Source organism: Pithys albifrons, chromosome 12, assembly GCF_047495875.1.
Source record: "Pithys albifrons albifrons isolate INPA30051 chromosome 12, PitAlb_v1, whole genome shotgun sequence".
Lineage (NCBI taxonomy): Eukaryota > Metazoa > Chordata > Aves > Passeriformes > Thamnophilidae > Pithys > Pithys albifrons.
This window is the reverse complement of record NC_092469.1, coordinates 1,300,305-1,321,609: the sequence shown is the minus strand read 5'-3', so window position 1 is coordinate 1,321,609 and position 21,305 is coordinate 1,300,305. Positions and strand designations below refer to the sequence as shown.

At 41.7% G+C, this 21,305-nt stretch overlaps 1 protein-coding gene across 2 annotated transcripts in view; it reads left to right on the top strand.

Annotated features, from left to right (window-relative positions):
* CDH11 (cadherin 11) overlaps nt 1-21,305 on the top strand; it is a 93,463-nt gene that overhangs the window by 22,374 nt on the left and 49,784 nt on the right. For both annotated transcript variants that reach the window (XM_071567119.1, XM_071567120.1), the window contains exon 2: nt 18,515-18,644. The gene's annotated coding sequence lies outside the window, so the exon portion shown is untranslated. The remainder of the gene's footprint in view (nt 1-18,514; nt 18,645-21,305) is intronic.

Below are 21,305 nucleotides of genomic sequence, written 5' to 3'. Positions count from 1 at the left end.
GGGACTCAGACTGAGCTGGGCTTGATCTGCGGAGCAGAGATGAGACACTGAGGGAGATGTTCACATAAGAAAATATGCAGGTGATGGGAGATACAAATGGGAGGAGCATTCCTTTCCATGAAAGCCTTCGAGGGGTTATTTCCTCCTCAGCATTATTGATTTGTATGCTATGCAGCTGGGAGTTTATTCTGTGCAGATTTAGAGTAAATACAGACTCAGAATCAGCTGACACTGGATCTGTTCTTTGTTGGTACATTGAAAATAGTGCTTAATAAACATGTGATTTTCTGTTTGGTTTGTTTGTTTTTCCTTCTTTCTCCAAAATTTAGATCTGTGTTGGTTTCTTCCTTGTGAGAAAGAAGAGAGAGAGAACTCTCATATAAGAGTTCTGACAATGTTTTATGTTCCATAATTTTTTCCTGATCTGTATTTCATAGTCTGCTTTGTATTTGATTAGTCTTTTCTACATAGAAAAATTATATGAATCAAGAAAAATTAGTTCTTTGCTTTTGGATTTAGGAATAAGAAGAGAAGTTAGGCCAAGAAAGGAGAAGAGTTACCAATGCAGTCACTAGAAGAGTACTTGAGGTTGTGAAAACGGCAAATTAAAGGAACCTCTACACTTGCTCTGGTTTGGGCCAAAGGCAGGAACATGGTCTTAGCAGCTGGACTGTAGAGGTCCTAGCAATGACATAAAAACTGTGCTGTTCCTGAAGACACTGTCTAGTTCATCTGCCTTCCTTCTAGGTGGAGCTGGTTAAACTTTAGTTGTTGTTAAACAGGCAGAAGTTACAAGATGTTTTATCTCCAGCTAAAAACTACATGAGAAAATTCTGACCTGAAACTGATACTCAAAATGTGAGTTTAAGGCAAGATAGTAAACAGGCTAAAATGAATTTATTGAATTGGGGCTCTTCCTTCCCAAGGAATGGAAGAATTTGCTCTTGAACTGTAGCAGTTTCTTTGGGGTGGTACTAAATGATAATGGAGGACGATGAAGTGCTTGCTAAGAACTGCAGAAATGCTCCAAATGTCAAACTGAGCTTCTGCTCATGTCTTACAAGGGCTGTGGAGTAACTTATCTCTTAAAAACTCTACTAATGACCTAAACTTGGACTTTGCTTATCTACTCTTTTCCTTATTTAATAGGACTACATTCTGAGTATAAATCAGATTTCATCTGAATCACTCGTTTGTTGTTTCAATGCAACAAAGCCATTTCTACCTGTGGTTAATAAAAATATTAGTTGCTTGAGCCGATATATTTTATTAGACTTCATGTCAATGGAAATTATCCTGAACAAATCTGTATTTCAGCCTGAGTGGTGGGAATTACAAAACCTCACTGTGATGTTTTTGATTGAGGGAGCCATCAAGTTTGGTAACTGTAGCTAAATATTGCTGAAAACTGGGTTGCAGTTCATTTGGATTTGAGATCGGAAGCGTTGAGCATTCAACTGGATGTAGCTAATGAGAAATTCCAACAGTGATTATCAGGGTTTATCCCAACAGGTGCTCCTGACATGCCATAAAATCCTGGTCTGGTGTTCTCCTTTCCTCAGCATTTATAAGTTAAAATCAAACAAATGGATTTAACATTTGATCTCACATGCAGCTTTATATTTTGGGGTATTTTGATTATGGCATTTCCCTACACTGCACAGTGTCTGGCTCTCAGCACACATCAGCCAGGGTGGGAAAAGTCGACGCAGGGGAGCACATGTTGTGCCACCAAGAGCCTGCCTTAAAAACATCTTGGGATGTTTGTTTCCAAATGGTTGAGAAAAACCCAGTCAGCTAAGGGAGATTTACAGAGTCTCCTATTAGCCAGGTCTCATTTAATGTCAAGAGGTTTAACAAGGCCAAGTGCTGGTGCTGCCCCTGGGTCGGTCGGGGCAGCCCCTGGGATCAGTCCAGCCTGGGATGAGCAGATGGAACAGTCCTGGGAGAAGGACCTGGGGACTGTTGGGGGAGAGGCTGGACATGGCCTAGCCCAGAAACCATCCCCGTGCTGGGCTGGCCCACAGCGTGGGCAGCAGGGGAGGGGGGATTCTGCCCCTCTGCCCCACTCAGGTGAGATCCCACCTGCAGAGCTGCTCCAGCCCTGGGGCCAGCACAGCAAGGACTTGGAGCTGCTGGAGAGTCCAGAGGAGGCACCAGGGTGGTCAGAGGATGGAGCAGCTCTGCTGGGAGGAAAGGCTGGGAAAGCTGGGATTGTTCAGCCTGGAGAGGAGAAGCTTTGGTGTGACCCAACTGTGGCCTTGGAGAACCTGAAGGGAACCTGCAAGAAAGATGCAGAGAGGCAGTTGACCAGAGCCTGGAGAGACAGGACAAGGAGGAATGGCTTCCCACTGCCAGAGGGCAGGGTTAGATGGAATATTGGGAAGGAATTCTTGGCTGTGAGGGTTTGGAGGCCCTGGTACAAGCTGTGGCTGCCCCATCCCTGGAAGTGTCCAAGGCCAGGTTGGACGGGGCTTAGAGCAACCTGGGCTGGTGGGAGGTGTCCCTGTCCATGGCAGGGGGTAGGACTGGATGGGCTTTAAGGTCTCTTTCAACCTAAACCATTCTGTGATTCTATGAAAATGTGTTGATTTGTTGCAATTAAGAACTTGCAGTCAATAATTTTTGCCTCCATCTTTGTGCAGAAAATATACATTTTGTGACTTTCAGAAACAGTTGTTGTGTCTTAAAAGTGAAAAAAAAATCATTGCTAAGTATTGATTTCGTCAAAAGAATGGCTAATATGTTGGGGCACAAAAGAAGTAGCTGCCAGGAGAATTTATTTAACAGTCTTGCATTGATTTCAGATGGAGGTACATCAGGTCTATATTAAACCAAATCAGCTTGATTTCCAGTAGTTTATTCTAGAATTGTTTCTTTTAATAAGGCATTATGGATATGTTTAAGATGGAAATATTTTTTGTATGTGTAGTTGATTTTTTTTAATGGGATTAGTTATTTTCTTTTACTACAATTCAAGCGGGGTCATCCTTCTTTTCCATTTGCAGTAGCTTCATGCAGTGGTTATATACTCACATATTATTTGACAACTCATTACTTTCAGTCATATACTCAGCAGAAATGTGTGTGTGCCGTGGGCTTTCCCCACCTCTGCAGGCTGCTTGCACAGGGTCACTCTCATGTATTCATTCTGGGCTTTTGGGGGAGCTGCTCAATGCATTTTGAGCTGTTCTGATGTGATGTACAGTTTCCTAAATGGATGTGCAGTTCTTGGAGTTCACTTTCTGACAGGAATGTTGACAATGACAAGTTGAAAGTCTGCTGTGAATAGTTCCACAGAATTAGCTGTTTCAGCAAATGCACTTGATAATGTGAATTCAGGGCAATATTTGCAGATATAGGATCTGAAAGTGCAAGAGTTTGATTAAAGTGTTTTCATATGAAATGGATATATTGCCATACGTGGGCAGTATTTGCACAGCTTTTATAATTGCTCATGGGTGTATCAGGCTATCTCCAGATTAAAGGAAAAGGGGACTGAATTAGTTAGAGGTAAGTAGATAAATGCAGAAACAGACTCCTGTTCTGTCAGAAGGTTGGAATTAAGTTTTCCTTAATAAAACCAATCACTAGAGTTGAACCCATCTTTTTTTCTTTTTGTTCTAGTTGATAAATATCATTGATTTGTGGACTCAAGAATCTTAACATGCCTTTTTCTCTCACACTGGGGTACTTGAAATATTTTCACTGTTTTCATTACTGAAAGATAAAAATGGACTTGTGTGTCTCACCCTCTATCAAGAATATGAATTGCATTATAAAAATTCCTTTACATTTCCCAGCTTTAATCTTTGTCTACTCTTGCCATTGAAGGCACCAGAAAGTTTGCAGCTGAGTCTTCCTGATGCTCTTTGAATACACAAAACTTATTTTTAACCTTTCAGTTATTGTTACAAGCTGATGGCTTCAACTCTTTAATTGCATGTTCTTACTGACATGTGGATGAGTCACACAGTCCCTTTTATTCATTCTTTTGTTATTTTTCCTGTGCTGCTGATATATCTTTTGATTCACCTGGCTCACATATTCTTAAGCTTCAAAGTTGGGCACTACCGCATTAGACTGTTTGTTTTCAGCTTCTAATTTTTATTTACTGCATCGTAGGATCTTCTGCTAATATCTTTGCAGCGATTTCCATCAAGGGCACAAGATCCTTTATACTGTGCAATGTGTCCTCCATGGTCCAGACCTTTCATCATTGTTCAATTCAGCTTTTGAACACAAATCTTCCCATCCCTAAGTGCTAAGATTTGTTATATGATGACTAAAAGTCAGTGTGTTTTTTTGATTAAATTTTCCCTGAAGTTACTGGCACTTTCTCACAGTTATTTGTGTTTGCCTGGTTATGATCATTGCTAATAACTGGATTCTGAAACTCACATTTCACCTTCCCTTAATGTCTTATGCATTTTATTGAAGAGTTTAGAATAAAAGGTAATTTTGGATAAAGGTTAAACATAAGTGGGTAACTTTCAGGAAATCTCAATTTTAGCAAGATTATAAAATCTTTTTGTGCAAAGCTTTATGAGATGGAACGTGTTCTGGTTCTCAAGAGCTGCACAGTCTGCAACATTTTGGCCAGTGAACTCTCAAAACAAATTTGGGTGTCATTTTGGTTGAGATTAGGAAAGCTGAAGAAAGGCAACTTAATCTCGAAGTTTTATTCAAGTCATTTATATGTCCACAAAATTTATAATGACAAAAGTTTGTCCTCTGATTCTTTTAAAATTTCAGAATGTTTGATGCTTTCCCAGCCTGTAACTGTTAAAATAAGCAACTTTTACATATCTAGTTGAGAGCACCTAACCCTGCCTGCTGCCAACTGCTGGATCCCTAAGGAAGTGCCCATCAAAGGGTGCTGCCTCTGTCTTTTAAACTTCTACATTGAGAGCTGTTGTTTATTTGTGCAATATACTTTTTTATTTTGATGTCCTTGCCTTTCCTTCATAATTTCTATAAAATTTCTCTGTCCATCTCAGTCATATATACATGAATTTCTTATAAATGTTTTCATCAAAATAATCTTGGGTTCCTTCTGAGGCTTCACAGTGTTATTTAAAAGCAGAGGTGTAGCTTGTTTGATCACTCCCGGTGTGTATTTGTTCATGTGTTAGATTAGGTATTAGTTAACAGAACATTTTTTCCTTTAAAAAATCTCATCTGCTCTGTAGTTTTGGAAAAAAAAATCTTGAAAGAGAATGGCTCTTGCATCCTTGTTTTCTGTGCAAGATCTTCCATTTCAGCTGCTTAATTTCCTCATTTTAAATACTATGCTATACAGTTAATAGACGAAATTGTGGCCTATTTAATAGCATAGAAGGGGAAAGAGTGGCAGGAGCTCCTTGTTTGTGGGCTTGTAAGCACAGAATCAGAGAATGGTTTGTGTTGGGACCTTAAAACTCATCCCATCCCACTCCCTGCCATGGGCAGGGCCTGCCCACCAGGCCAGGTTGCTCCAAACCATGTTCAACATGGCCTGGGACACTCCCAGGGATGGGGCAGCCACAGCTTCTCTGGGCACCCTGTGCCAGGGATTGCCCACCCTCACAGGGAAGGATTCCTTCCATGTATCTAATCCTCCCCTGCCCTTCCTCAGTTAATGCTGCAGGACATGAGCAGTGGAGCCCAAGAGTTGCCCAGGGCTCCCCCCCAGTTGGTGTGATCCTGGGGAACTGAACATGGTGCTGCCCTTTGCTCAGGGCTTGAAACAAACCTCAGCTCAGCTCTCAGTGCACAGTGCATTTTTCTTAACAGCAAGACACAGAGAGTGCCAGCAAGGGGCCACTGTGCCTTTGCTAGCAGCTGACTGGAACAGTGTGAGCTGAAAACCAAGGCAAAGCTTCGGAAATCCCATTTTTCTGCTTTGCAAATGCACATGTGCTGCTACTGAAACACGTTGAGAAGGCAATTAATTCAATCTCATGGTTCAAAATGCCAAAGGTTCTGTTCCTTTAGCAAGTTGTGGAAATAACCTTCATTTCACTACTCAGCTGATTTGTTCTTTTTTGTCCCCTTTTCAAATCTAAACACGTATCAAATCTGTTTGATTTGTAACCCCAGATCAAGATATTATTTGTGTGGAGGGCAGTAGAAAATTTTCTGAAGTATTTCCCTCAACCAGCTCAGCAAAGAAGCTGCTGTTGCTTTAAAAATATAATGTGAAAACTATAATGAGAAAAGTCTGGACTTGGGCCAAAAAATTTAAAACCTTTATGGTGGATTAAACTGTTTTGCAACTAAATACCATTTTTTTCTGAAACAACCCATTCCCTCATGCAACTAAATACTGCCATATGTTTAAATTCTTGCAGGCCTCCTAAGGCTGACCCAGAAGAAATGTCAACAAATGTTTGTGAGTCCTTGTGGCCTTGTAACATTTTCTTTAAGAAGTGAAGAATGGAACAGCAGGAGCTGTAACACTCCCACAGAACAGACATATGAAGGCATATGGCTAACATGGGAGCCTGCTGGCTCCTCAAACTTCCTGCCTTCATTCTTAAGGCTCCCTTTTTTTTTTTCTTTCTTCAAGACAGCTAAACTTATCTTTCTCTTTCACAAGTTGCTCTGTTCTGCTCCGAGCTGAGTTTAGGAAGCCTGAGGTCCCACATGACCCCATCATGCCATGGCAGAGGTGGCACATTGTTCCCAAAGGTGGCAGGTGGGAAAATGCAGGCACAGTGGGATGTGGTGCCCCTGGGACTGTTCTTGTGGTGGGCATGGCCCTGGAGGGTCTTCAGCCAGTCATTCACCCCATGCACTCAGGGTTTGCCAGCAGCCTCCTCCCCACCTGCACAGCTTCTGGGAAAAAGAATTTTCTTTATAGCATAAATCTATTGCTGCCTCTAATTCTGGACATTAAAAAAAAATTACATTTGCTGAAAGCAACCAAGCAGTTGCACTGAAGTTTCATTGCAGATATGGGTTTATTGCACTGATCTGTGAGGTTTGAGTTTGGTGGTGTGGGGGAAGGTCCTCAAATGCACAGGATCAAAAGTTTTTTCAAAGTCAATGTGATTTAATCACAAAACTTAAAGACTTCTGGCAGAATTCATGCTCCAAAATACCTTTGCTTTGGATTATTTTAGTCCTTCCCTTTAAATGTCCTTTCCTTCAATTGTTATTTTTCATTGACTTAGTTACTCAGTGCTCACAGATGAGTGTGAGACATCCTACAGTGCCTGACTTGCCCTGGTGCTTCCCTGCTCCCATCTGCATTTATTGCTCTGATGCAGCTCCAGATCTTGCTCTCAACCTTGTGACTTTTGCTCATTTTTGTTTCAGTCTATTGTACAGTTCTTTAAACCATGAAATCTTGACCTCTTTAGTTACAGCAGTAGGTATTTCTCAATACCACAAGGTATTTCTCCACAAAGTATTTTGGAAGATAATTCATGTAACTGCTCATTAAATTATACTGTCTTGATGTGGGGGATTTTTGAGGTTTATTTTCTCAGATGTGGCTGGGGAAGTTCCTGTGCCCTGAAAAATAAAAGCATAAACCAAGCACTTGATTAAAATACAAAATATAAAAGAAAAAATCCAACATTTAGTGTGGTTCCTGTGGTTTACTTCTCATGCTCTTTCTCTGGGCACTGTAGTTACAGTAAAAAGAAACCAATAATGTAAAAACAATGAGCATTTTGCATGAGGTTGACAGAATGAATAATTAGATTTCTTTTTTTAAAAGGGAATGGGGAAGCTTATTATTGTCATTTGAAATGTCTCAAATGAATTTTCTGAAGTGTTCAGCCATAATTTAGCATGGAGAACACTGTCTGTTAGCAAGGGCTAGATTATAATTACCATTCCTCTGAATAGTGACAGGAGAATCAGCAAGGTGTTGAAGCCAAATTGTCCACACTCTCAGGTAAACTCATAGATGGCACCTTTCCATATAACTCAGGTTGACACTTTCTGAAAGCAAAATAACAGGTTTATTTAGGTGTATCAAGTTGCCAAGTACTCACAAGTCAAATGAACTTGAAGATGAAGCCAAAGACAAGAGTATCTATTTATGCTGTACAAATGCAGAGCTCACCAATTGAACATTAAATGTGTACACAACCTTATTCTGGCTCAGTCCCAGAGCACACATATGGAGAAATGTTGTTTCCCTGAAACAATAATGATATGGCTACATCAGTCCAGTTTTAGTGTCCAAAGAAGGGACACAGAGATGGGGAAGGGTCTGGAGGGGCAGTGTGTGAGGGCACTGAGGGCACTTGGTGTGTTCAGCTGCAGAACAAGAGACTGAGGGGAGACCTCATTGCAGGTCCACCTTCCTGGGCAGGGGCAGAGGAGGGGCAGGCACTGATCTCTGCTCTGTGGGACCAGGGACAGCACCCAGGGAATGGCTGGAGCTGTGTCAGGGCAGGGTCAGATTGGATTTCAGCAAAAGGCTCCTCCCCCAGAGGGTGGTGGGCACTGACCAGGCTCCCCAGGGCAGTGGGCACAGCCCCAAGGCTGCCAGAGCTCCAGGAGTGTTTGGATGATGCTCTGGGGCACAGGAGGTGACTCTTGGGGGTGGGCCTGGGCAGGTCTGAGGGTTGAACTGGATGATCTTTGTGGGTCCCTTCCAGTTCAGCACATTCTGGAATTCTGTGATTGTGAGAGTAAATTAAGTTACCTTGCAGTGCCATTTCCAGATGCAGGTGTTAATTATGATCTCCAGCTCAGTACTGGAGCTGGGGAGCAGAGGCCATGTCGACAGAGCCTATTGTTGGCAGATGGAATCTCAGCCCACCAGAGCTACACAATCATGTTTATCTCGGTGCCAAACCTGAATTAGCAGCTCTGATCACAGCTCCTATGCCTCTGCTCACAGTAGGACGTGGTGGGTTGGGCACTGTGTGCTGTGCTAACCACATTTATTCAGCTTCAACTCAGCTTGGAACTCAGGCAGAAAGAGCTCATATCTGCCAGCAATACACTGTGTAGATACTCCCAGCAAATCTGCCCAAGGCCACCCAGGAGGCTTCAGTTATGGCCTGGAATATTCTTCCATTCCTGTCCAATTCAGTTGGAAAGAAAAAGTTACTGCTGTATGAAAATCATTGCACTTAACATTTTTTTAAATAAGTTTTTGGCAAACAGAGTTTTCTGTGCTTCTGTGGAGAGTCACAACTCTGCACAATCAGCACAGTGACTCCTTTCATGATTATAAAGTTATCTTTGATTTTTATTAAGCATTAAAATCATGGAATCATAGAATCATTAATCTTGGAAGAGCCCTCCCAGCCTGTGGAGCCCACCCTGTGCCCAATGCCCACCTTGTCCCCCAGCCCAGAGCACTGAGTGCCATGGCCAGTCCTGCCTTGGGCACCTCCAGAGCTGGGCACTCCAAACATCCCTGGGCAGCCCCTTCCAGTGCCTGACCACCCTTTCCATGGAGAAATTCCTGCTGCTGTGCCACCTGTCCCTGCCCTGGCCCAGCCTGAGGCCGTTCCCTCTGCTCCTGTCCCTGTGCCCTGGAGCAGAGCCTGACCCACCCCGGCTCCCCCCTCCTGGCAGGGATTGCAGAGAGCAATTGAGAAGTACTCTGCTTTCAACCAATGAGGACTTGTTTGTTGGTTGATTGGTTGTGTTTTGGTTTTGGTTTTTTTTTGTTTTTGTTTTTAACTTTCATATCATCCCTATATTTTCATAAATGCATCATTTCTGTTGGTTGAATGCGTTTACTAAATGATTGCCAGTGGTACTCTGGAGGTCATTTGTTGTTATTTAAAGTCACTGCCTTTATAGCACCTCAGACTATCTCTCCCGGAGCCAAAACTCATCTCTATCAGTAGGAATTCTTTCCTAATTATCCAATTTCTCCAGAAGATGCAGAGCACTTGCTTTTTTATTATTTGGTTATGTGTATTTCTACTTCACAATCATTATTTTGAAGAAACCTCATAATGCACTTGCTCGTAGCTTACAATAATTACACTACAGAAAATTAAAGCCTTTGTGGTATTTGGGAGACATAATGAAGAGCAGACAAATGTTAAATACTAATATTGTCAACTATTCTGGGTAATTTTGTCTGTGAACTTAAGTGTTACAAGCACTTCATTACCTGATGCACCTGAAATAGGGATCTGGTTTATGTTTCAACTCTCCAGAGCAGATAGGAGGAGTTAAATAAATAAAATTTTTATTTAACTACATAAAAATGTAAGTATATTATAATTTCTGGAGTGGAATATCCTGAAATCATAAGTAGTGGAAAGTCCTGTCATCCTGGCTATAAACATTGCTGCAGTTCTGGAAAGCTGTATTAGCTGTGAGTAGAAAATGCGCAGCAGGCATCGTGAGATGCCCCTTATCCTTCCTCATCTTCCAAGTCCTTTCCTTACCCATTGATATTTAGCTGTATCTCTAATCACCATTTCTTAAAAATTACATACTGTTGAGGATTGTGTCAAAACACCAGTTGGTCAGTGTTGTTCAGTCCTGAAAACTGAAATGCACCAGTTAAAGACGGGGTTTGGGGGATCATTAATGTTTAGCTTGTCTCTGCATTTTTTAAGCTTTCTTTTATCAACATCTAAAAACTGTTTCATGGACAAATTAATGTGTTTGGCATTGCCTTGTCCTTGATTGAGAAAGCCAACTGTGTAAAGTCCTTTGAGGAAACACAAAAGGAAGTGAGGAAAAGACAACTAGGTAAGACAGAGACAGAATGCCTTTTGGCTTACCTAAAATTGGTTTACTACCCATTTCCCCTTCCTTTCACCCTCCCTAGATCTAGACAAGCCATGACCTCTGGGAGTCTGGGAGAAGAATGGAATAGGAATAGGAAAAGAGTTGTATTTGGTCCAGAAATAAAACTGAATTAAACTTTTTTTAAAAGCTTTCCAAATGTTTGAAGAGTCATTGCTGGGTTTGCAATAGGCTCCCCAGGATGAATCCTGTATCTTCCTGGGATGACAGGGATATTCAGTGAGCTGAATGAAGCACACAGAAATTCAGAAACATCAGATCTCTGTGCTGACTTTGAACAACTTCTCTTTTCTTTATTTATTAATAAAAGGAAGAAGGTAGGAAAAAAGTGTCCCTGAGACCAAAGAGTTCTCTCTCTCTTGAGTCTCTTGGACAGACTCTGAGCTATTCTCCTTTATGACATCTCTGATGCCTCAGAATTGTTCTTTTTTGGGTGTCTCCAGTGGACTTGGAACCAGCAGGATGATTTTGTAGAACATTTATATAAAGATTTTTCCAAAGGTTAGTTGAATTTATTTTCTGTGCTGAGTCTCCCCCACAGCTTGACTAATGGGGACATTCAGCTTCTACTTCAGTGACTCTCAGTTTTTAGGTTTTCTTTTCAGGTCACTAGAAGAGATTGATAGACACAAATAGAAGAAAGCCAGAGGAAAGAAATTGGTATTGGCAGCAAAGAAAGATAAAATTAATAGAGCACCAAATGTTAGTGAAGACAGTGAGTTCTAGCTTTGCTCCAGAGCAAGAAGCTGGCCATTCCTGCTTACAGAATCAGAGAGGATGCAGAGTTGGAAGGGACCCACGTGGATCATTGAGTTTAGTGGGAGAAAAACACCAAGAGGAAAATGGCAAGAGGAGGAAACAAACTGGGCAATAAAACCCCCAAACTGTAAGGAAAATTTGCCATTAAAATCTTTCAATGATAACAAGCTCCCAATCCATAGTGTCTGACATCTGCTGCTGGTGGAAGCTGAGCTCCAGCATGACTTAGAAGGCTTTGGAGCCATTCTCTGTGCCTCTTGCAGTGGCAGTAACTAACTTGGGATGCTTTGCATGTATGTTTTTCAAAGGGAGAACATAGATGAGCCTTTTACTGGTAGTGGTTCAAGAACATATGTTTGAGATTATCTGCTAGACAACAAATATCGAAAGTCAAGTTTTGGAGCACAAATGAAGTACTTTTTTCCCCCCTGTAGGAAATTCGAATTATACACACAGAAATATTTGTTTATGCATGAAAAATGTATAATTTTTAATTAAGCTTAAAATATGTCCATATCTGAGAGGGCATGTGTATACAAAAAGTATAGAACTACTTGCTGGGGATCCTCTTCTTCCAAATTTAGATTGTAGAAGAAACTCAGAGAAGTTGGAAACATTGAAACAGAGGGCTTGATTTATGATATTTAAAATGACAGAACATATGTGCCTGCAGGCCTCCCAATCCACTTGTATTCTTGGTACCTGGATAGGATTGGACTGCTGCAGCATGAAGCTAATTAATGCAGACTCTGCCCTCAAGGACCTGGCATTTGCCTGCAGGCCCTTGTGACCCAAAAGCAAGAAAAAGTTGATAAAGTCATGTTGTACTAGAGGAGCACAGGACCTGGGCACTCAGGTGATTTGCAGGGGTTAACTTGTTCTTTGTGAGCCCACATGAACCTTTTCTGTGCTGATATTTGATTTGGGCTCTGATGGACAGGATTGGGGCTCTAGTCTGCAGTCTGTTAACATTCTTCAAGGCTTTAAGATGTATTTTTGTCTCTCATGAGAGTATACAGCTATTCTGCTTTTTAGTTTCATTTCTGCCCTGATTTGTGGCTCTCAGAGCTCACAGCTCAGGGTTAGGATGGTTGGCTGCGTTTCCCTGTGCCGTGGTTGGAACCAGCTGGTCTCTCCCGTCCCTGCTGAATGCTGGTCAAGCACTCAACAGTGTGGAGAAGGGATTGGAATACCAAGAGGGAATATTTTGGGAGAGTGTAGTGTAAAATCAGAATAGTTCATAAGGGAGAGAAAGAGGCTGTTTGAAATCTGTTTGAAGAGAACCTTGTTTGTGTGGAACCTTCTCTGCAGCTCTTGACATTATGTCCTTGTGTGTCCTGCCTTCCTCCTCTGAGTGACAAGGTCCTTTCCTTCTGGAGGAGGGTACAAGAGAGTATAACCGTTTGATTCAAAATATGTTTTCAAGCCTCTTTTTATGTCAGGTTTCTTATGTGAATCATGAGTTGAAAAATCTCTTTCTCTGGGACTGAACTCAGTGTTGTCCGATACAGATACTAACACTTTCCTGCCTCATAATCAGGAGGGGATAAGAATATTCTCAAGTGTCCAAGTATTGTGATGGTGAAAGCCAGTAGGAGAGCCAGTGGGTGCTCCTCCCTCCCTGCTGCCCTGCTCAAGGACACCTTTGGTCTGCTCCAGGTGCTCCAGAGCGAACACAGCACAGTGAAAACATCACCAAGGCTCTGAAACGTGATTAGTCAGAGTTACTTACTCTGACCTGCTAAAAGAGCCTGTAATTGCCTGTGTATTTAGAAGGCAGATTGTGCAGATTGCCTTTTTATTCTTTCTGATGCAATTCTTTGCCTTTGTTGTGTTCTATTCTTTGTTGTGTTGCACCATCTTTCAGCAATACATGGTCATCCTCAAAGTGTCCGTGTCCACTCAGAGACCTTGGCCATGCTGCTGATTTCAGCTATGGACATTAATGAAGTGATAGCCTTAGTAACCTAAATTAACTTTGAGTTTGATGCTGCTTTCAGTGGTGGAGCTGGACCAGGTGACCTCCTGAAGTCCATTCCCACCTAAATTATTCTAGGCTACTGCATTGGTTGCTGCTATAAGTGGAAAAGGATTCTCCTGGAAGGTGGTTCCCAGCATAAGTTTATTTAGATGCCCAGATAATAGCTTGCAGGAGCAATTTATATGCAGCCAAGGACACTGTTCTCCTGGCCAAGGCACCCAGGCTCATGTTCTCTAGCAGGGCTCGATGTCTGTTGTGCACTAAGGGACTTAAACTTCAGAGCAGATCCATCTTTTCATACCTAAACAGACTCTAGCCACTATATAAAAATATGGTGTGGTTGTGTGCCATGTAGTAGGAACTAGAATAAAACTCTGAGAGCTGGCAGGAAACAGAATTTGTGGAATCCGTGTTCCTGAATTGCAAATTGCCAAAATGATCAGAATAACTTCATGCAAATTATATTTCTACAGATGATACAGCTCTTCAGGAGAGAGGGGTGTTTGGGCAGTGCACAGCACAGAATAGCAAACCTCAAAAAATGGCATATGGCAAGTCAATTTAAACTTCATGTTAAATCAGAACTTGTACCTGCATCTTTAGAACAGTGAATTACTCACTGAGGAGAGAAGGTGAGAGAAAAAATGGTGAAGCTGTGCACCCAAACAGCAGAGCTCCTCAGCTGGCATGTGGCAGCTCGAGGCTGGGCCTCTTCCCTCTGGTTTTTATACTCTCAGGACATTTTTCATTGGTGGAATGTTTTATAGTGTGTCTTTGCCACACACTTAGCAATGCCTCCAAGGTTAAGTGGTGCATGACAGGTACAGACTGCAAAGTCATGGTAGAACCATGGAAAGCTCACATATTCCTAAATATTGGGTTCTACCTTGTGATTGTGAACTTAAACCTGCATTGTTTGTATTATAAATGATGTTAGGTGCTTTTACCTTTTTTTTATTTTTGCATTTTACCAGTCTTGCTGTCATTTATTGTGTACATTCTGAATATTTGAGTATCTGTTTAACATGCACATTATAAACACCTGTATTTTTTGTAAGCTGGGAGAAAAAGTCATTCAGCCACTCAGTCTGTTTGCCTGGGCTGTGTAAAAACATCCTGCTCATACTGGATTTGAATGAGTTTAAACTTCTCAGGTTATAATTCAGCTGTACAGATGACTGGCACTTTGAATATGGTCAGTATCGTTTGCTTGAGCAATAATTTCCATTGGTGAAGTTTTTCCTTAATAATTGGCTATGGTGTCAGCTGCCTTTCCATCAGCACTTCTCTAGTAAATTGTAATAAATAACTGTTTGTGTGGAAACTTGAGACAATGGAATTCTGACTGTATTAGAAATGCCTTTTGAAGTGTCATATATATGGGATATTTTCGTCTCTCTCAGTCATTTATGTGATAGCTGCCACAATTTTCATTGGGCTTGAAGGAAATTGCAATAGTCTGGCACTGTTTCAGTTCAGCCTCTGATGCTTTTGTGTCTCTCAGTAACTGGGACCTAAACATATGTAGTTATAAATCAACAGTTTAAATCCTTTTAGGACTGTGAGTAATTTGTCTCTATTTCATTAAACTCTCAGATATATTCTCAAGTTTATTTCTGTAATTGCTCTTCTGGAAATATTTAATTTTAGGAGTACATTGGATACAATTTTTCTCCAATCAGAGATCGTTGCAGATTTCTGATATTTTTCATCTCTTTCAGTGAGAATAATGTACCCACGACATTTTTTATAGAGACAAATGTGTAAAGCAGCATAATGCCCTGGAATCAGGAAAAGGGGAATGAAAACAAATAGAGGTTCAGGATTGTTTGGGGTTTCCTTGATATAAATCTCATATTTTGTATGCTCTGTCATTGTATTAGGTGATTCACTTTGCCAAACAGGCCACAAAGCTGTGAATATTTATTTAGTGCTGTTCCTAATAGTTTTTCTAATAGGGAATTATTTTGCTACAATGAAAGACATTTGTAAATGAAGCAGATAAGCCCTTTGGCAGACAAGGAGTGTTTTGTTCAACACAAGAATTCTATTGTCCACTGCTTTAGTTGTCAAGTGCCTGGGGAGCACAGGATTTATGATGATGTTACAATGGCCCTTTCAGAGGGGACTCTAAGAAGCTGTGAGATTCCGTTCCTCTGCTTTTCAGACTTTCAAATCTTTTTCTAATGGCAGGACAATGCAGGATTCAGCTGCTGCTCAGGCCCCAGCACTGCCCATTGCACATCAAGCATTGTGAAATAATTACCATAGTGACAATGGGCTGGGGGCTCTTTCCCCCCAACGAGGGACATTTCCAAGTTGTTCGAGTTGTCGCTTTGCATAAAGCAGCTCTGCAGTCATGGCTTCTTTTACCTCCTAAATAATCTTGTTGGGAGGTTTGATTTAAAGTGCCACTGTGGCAAATCTATTTGAGGTCTTGGAACTGGTTAATGGACTTTTTTTGAGTTTTCTTGTAATTATAATTGGGCTGTGAAACAGCCTTCTGTAAATACAGAACATGGGGAGGTTTTGCTTTTCCTTCTTTTGTAAAGGTTATAGAGGTATTAGAAATATGTTATTGAAGGCATATTCAGCTGCAGCAGAAATAAAAAAATAAACCCAGATTACACAGTACATAACAGGGATCTGATAAATAAAATAGTAATAGTAAATTGATAGATATCTGATATCCGTATATCAATTAACCAGCTAAACTGTTTTGTCTGCTATAGTAAGGATGGAAATCATTCAGCAGTTTTAAACCATGTTTTTCATGGAAATTCATCTGGAGGAGTTTCTCCTTGCTTGATGTTAATATGAAGATTTATCTACTTCAGATAATGGTTCGTCATACAAAAATACTGATTTGTAACCCCTGATACCTGTTGAAATGAGTGTAACTGAAGAACAGAGCCAGTACTTGAGAGTAAAATTCTTATTCTTTATTTGGAGTTTGGAAGGAGATGAACCTTAAGGTCCCTCCCAACCCAACCCATTCTGTGATTCCATGATTGCATGGTCACTTCACTGGTGCTCAGGTGTTTGCACAGGGAAAAGCTTAATAGTGTGTGGCAGGTTGAGGACAGGCAGTATCTTTTACCAACTATTTCTTGCTTTTAAAAACAAAAGTAGAGCTCATAAAATGAGCCCATAGGGATATGTAAGAGGACATTTTAGAAGTACTTATCCAAGCACCTTCTAATGTCTTGGGCATAAAGGAGTCTTGAGCTGCAAAGTCATCCCCAAAGAAGTTGTTGTCTGTAAAGATATTGAACAAATTACCAAAATGAGAGAGTTTATTCAGTTTTAATCTTTACTTTCTTTCATTCATCTGAATTGTGAATTAGTTCAAAAAGGTCCTTTATGAAAAAGGCAAAAACTTGCTGGCAAAATGAGTGTAATCTAAAGTGCCATCAGCACTTCATAGCAAATTGTATAAAGTGTTGCATTTGTGGAGTATTTTTATAAACCAAGGACTCTTATATTAGTGACTCAGTCACTACACAAATGATCCCTTCCCAGAGCTTATCTTAGCAAAATCGACTTTCTAGGAACGTGGTGTTTTATGGAACACAATCCCAAACTTTTAAAGTAGTAAGTCAATGTATCTACAGCCACGTGATTGTCTTTCTTTGGTTGAATAAGTGTGAAACATGCTTTTGAAGTATTGAATATGTAGTATTCAGTCAATACCTATTTCATTTCTCAACAGTTTTACTGGGAACTTTGAAAGGTGGCCTGTGCTGCTGCACTGGTTTTTTTGCAATTAAAACTTGATGGTTTTAACAGGGGTAAAAGTGGGTATAAAGTGGAGGATTGGTGTAGACCAAACAGTTAAATGCTGAACAAAATTACTGACTTGGATGTATAACCCAAGTTACAGAGGCTATTTTTCAATAATTTGTCCCAGAAATTTTCAGTTAATAAATCTGAGAGTACTGGGAAATGCATCCTGATTTCCTTGGTGAGAATGAAACTCAGTCCTAGAATTCATTTAATGCCATTTAAGCATCTGTCAGGGTCTCAAATGAGCATCCTAAATACAGTGTTTACACCAGAACCCAACAACAGATCACACTGAGTGTTTCCTTTGCATTCAGCCACATTAACTATATTTCACTTCTGTTTTACTTGTGTGGGAACATGTTGTCAGAAACACACAGGGTGACGAGAGACTCCTCTGTGAAACTGTGAGCCTTCTTAACTTACTAATTAAAATTCAAGAAAAGACTTACCTCACCTCATCAGAAATGATTCACCAGGTTTCTTTTTGTTTCTGCACCCTTTATACAGCCTGGCTCAAATTCCTCCCCCAATTATGAAAGAATTTCAACCACCAAAACAACTCCAACAGATGAGCTTCTTACAGGCAGAGGCACCTCTTACTTGTTTTCTTCCTTCAAAGACTTTATCATAGATATTTTTTCCCTCCTGTAGTAGCAGTTCTCTGTCCTAAAATACTCAAGTCCCTTCTCCATCATAATGGTAAAAACACTAATATTCTACTATGCCTTTAGAGCACTTAGAAATGTTCAGAGCACATTTTGTTGGTTAATGGCATCTGCAGCTGTTACTTTTTTCACTACAGTATGTCTTGTATTGGATAATATTCCCAGAACAGACTTTTGCCGTAGAACTCTGGCTTTTTTTTCAGGGGATAACAAAAAAATGTGAAAGAATTTTGATATGGCCTCAAGCATTTTAGTTATGGCAACATTCTAGCAATAGTAAAACTTTTAAGTGTCCAAGGCCAGGTTGAACAGGGCTTTGAGCAACCTGGGATGGTGGAAGGTGTTCCTGCCCATGGCAGGGGGTGGAACAAGATGGACTTTCAGGTCCCTCCAGCTCAAACCATTCTGTGATTCTATGATTCTGAGGTAAAGGCTATTTATTAATTTTCTCCTTGAAATTATAAATAGTCTTTAATTGCTTATCTTTAGACTCTCTTTAGGCTACTGTGATCCTTTATGGGGTAGACTTTAGTTTCCTTTTACTATGGTACCATCATTGCATTGGATTTCAAATGGACTTTTTCCTTCCCTGCAGGCAGAGCTGAAGTAGTGGATCTGTGGCAGCAGAGATTTGACATCTGTGTCATCTCACAGTCTCATTAAGTGGCATTTCAGATGTGTGGAATATGCCACATCAATTGGCAACAAGTTTGCAGTGGGTGAAGGTGAGTGCTGAATCCAAAGGATCTTTTGGGGGAGGGCAGGTCTCATGGCTGGTGCCCGCAATGTCTGTGTATTTTAGTTTGGAATTATTATGTAAATTCTCTCCCCTGCCACTAACTGCCCATGCCAGTAGTTAACAAAAAAAGTAGTTAACTGCTGATCACTTGGGTGGGGGCAGGTTGGTCTCTTTTGTTCTTGGGGACTACACATGGCTTGGAGTTGGGGGTGTGTGTGGGGTTGATGGGAAGCCGGCTCGCTGCTGCTGCCTGCCCCAGGACTGCTTCTGGCTGGCTCGCTGCTGCTGCCTGCCCCAGGACTGCTTCTGGCCGCTCGTGTTTCTGCTTCTTGGACAAGGAACACAGGGGGAAGAGACAGAGTTCATCTGAGAGCTCACCACTCGTCTGTCTCGCTGGAGAGGGACTGGAAACTCACTCCGCAGCCAGCCGGGCTGTGACACTGACGCTGCCTAAGTATAACTTTCCTCCCGAAGGAAAACCTGCTGGGTTTTGTAGTTGTTTTTTTTTCCTCTCTCTTGTGGTGTTGGGGAAGCGGTTTGCACTGGTCTGTTTACATATATATATATATATCAGTTAAGAACAGTTATCCTTTTTGTATTAAAATTCCTTTACTTAAATTTGATAAAGAGTGGCGTGATTATTGTGGAGAATGCCCCCTCCCCTGCTTGTGGGTAAACATTTTGGTTTTTCCCCTCAAACCAAAGCATATTTTTGGCGCCCAATGTGGGGCTTGTAAACAAAGAAGGATAACTGTTCTTGTGCCACCATGTGTGTATTGAGTTTAGGGTTCATCAGGAGCATCCTGTATAATATATTGGCTTTTTGTTGGTACAAATTCATGCCAAAAGGAGCGGCAGGTTTAAGTCTTATCAACAAATCAATGAGTAAAACTCAAATAGCCTCAATTATTATTGAGTTCTTACTCTGGATTTATGGTGCTATGAATTCAATGCCTGTGGGTGTCATTTGGGCACTGTTCTCAAGGCTGTTCTCCTGTCGTAACCTAAGCTGCTACCTCTGGGGATTTAGTGATAATAGCACTGATCCTTGGGAAGGAACAAAGGGGAGTTTTTTCTCCCAACCCTTCATCCATTCCCCCTTCAAGTCTGCTACAACGGCTTTTGGGATGTTTAAATTCTCCCTGGATGCCAGAGATATCTTGCTCTTTATGGTTTTTCGGCAAGGTTATATCCTTGTGGCCTAGAGTATGTTTGAAGGTAGGGCCAGGGTTTTTCGAGAACGCATTCAGAAGCCCAGCCCAGTGAAGGGGGAAAAGAAAGGGGTTAAAAACCCTGATGTCAGAGTGAAGGGGGAAAAGCAAGAGAGTAAAACCTCTGATGTCACAGCGAAGGGAGAAAAGGAAGAGAATAAAACCCCTGACGTCACAGTGAAGAGGGAGAAGGAAGGGGGTAAAACCCCTGATGTCACAGTGACGAAGGACAGAGCTAAAAAAAGGGAAGAGGGTAAAACCCCTGACGTCACAGTGACGCAGGACGAGGCTAAAAAAGGGGAAGAAGGTAAAACCTCTGATGTCTCAGCGACGCAGAACGAGGCTAAACTAGGAGGACAATCCAAGCCTATGGAAGTTGCCCCTATCCAGAAAAGGAAATATAAGACCAACCCAGACTGTCCAGCGGATGATGAGGGGGTCACTGCACCTTTACAGCAAGCAGACCCAGAACCTGAGATCATCACTGAGTCACTGTCGTTTGATAACCTCCGTGGTTTGCGGAAAGACATTGCTCGACACCCGGGCGAGCCCATCCTGACTTGGTTGATCCGAGTTTGGGACCTTATGGGTGAAACCTTACAACTGGATGGTGCTGAAGCCAGGTTTTTGGGGGCTCTGGCCCAGGATGTGGGAATTGAACAGGTGTTTGTGAGGGAATCAAAGCCCCTTTCACTCTGGGCATGACTTCTAATGAGTGTAAGAGAGAAATTTGTTTATAGAGAAATCCTGCAGGAACATCATATTAGGAAGACTTGGAAGACGATGGAAGAAGGAATTTTACGTCTGAGGGAGATGGCAGTGATGGAAGTGCTTTATGGAAGGGGTGGGCAAACCAATAATGACCCTGACAAGCTCAGATGCGCACCACATATGTGGTGGAACCTTTCACACTCGGGGCCAGCTGAATACACCGATTTCTTGGCATCCATGTATAAGGAAGAGAACCAAGAAACAGTGGGCGCTGTAGCAAATAAGCTCAGGATATATGAAGGCATGACCCACAGCCCAGTGCAGGCCCGTATTTCTGCTGTAGAGACATTGGTTGCAGAGGTAAAGAATGAGCAGAGGAAACTTAGAGAGGAGATTAGAGCGGAGATTAGGGACAGTCTCCAAGTGGCACCAGTGCGAATGAGAACCTCTGAAGTCAGAGCCAGATGCCCCCCAACCAGAGGAAGTGGACAGACCTCACGAACTGAGATGTGGTACTTCCTGGCCAAACATGGAGAAGACATGGGACGGTGGGATGGGAAACCCACCCGTGCCCTTGCAGCCCGAGTACAAGAACTGAAGGAGAAGGGAAGAAGGTCAGTGAGAGTAAGTGCAGTCCCAGTTTCCCATGGGCAAGAATCTGACCCACAGGAGGGCACCTCCCAGGTGTACTCATCGAGAAAATGTTCCAACTGCTATGACCAAGA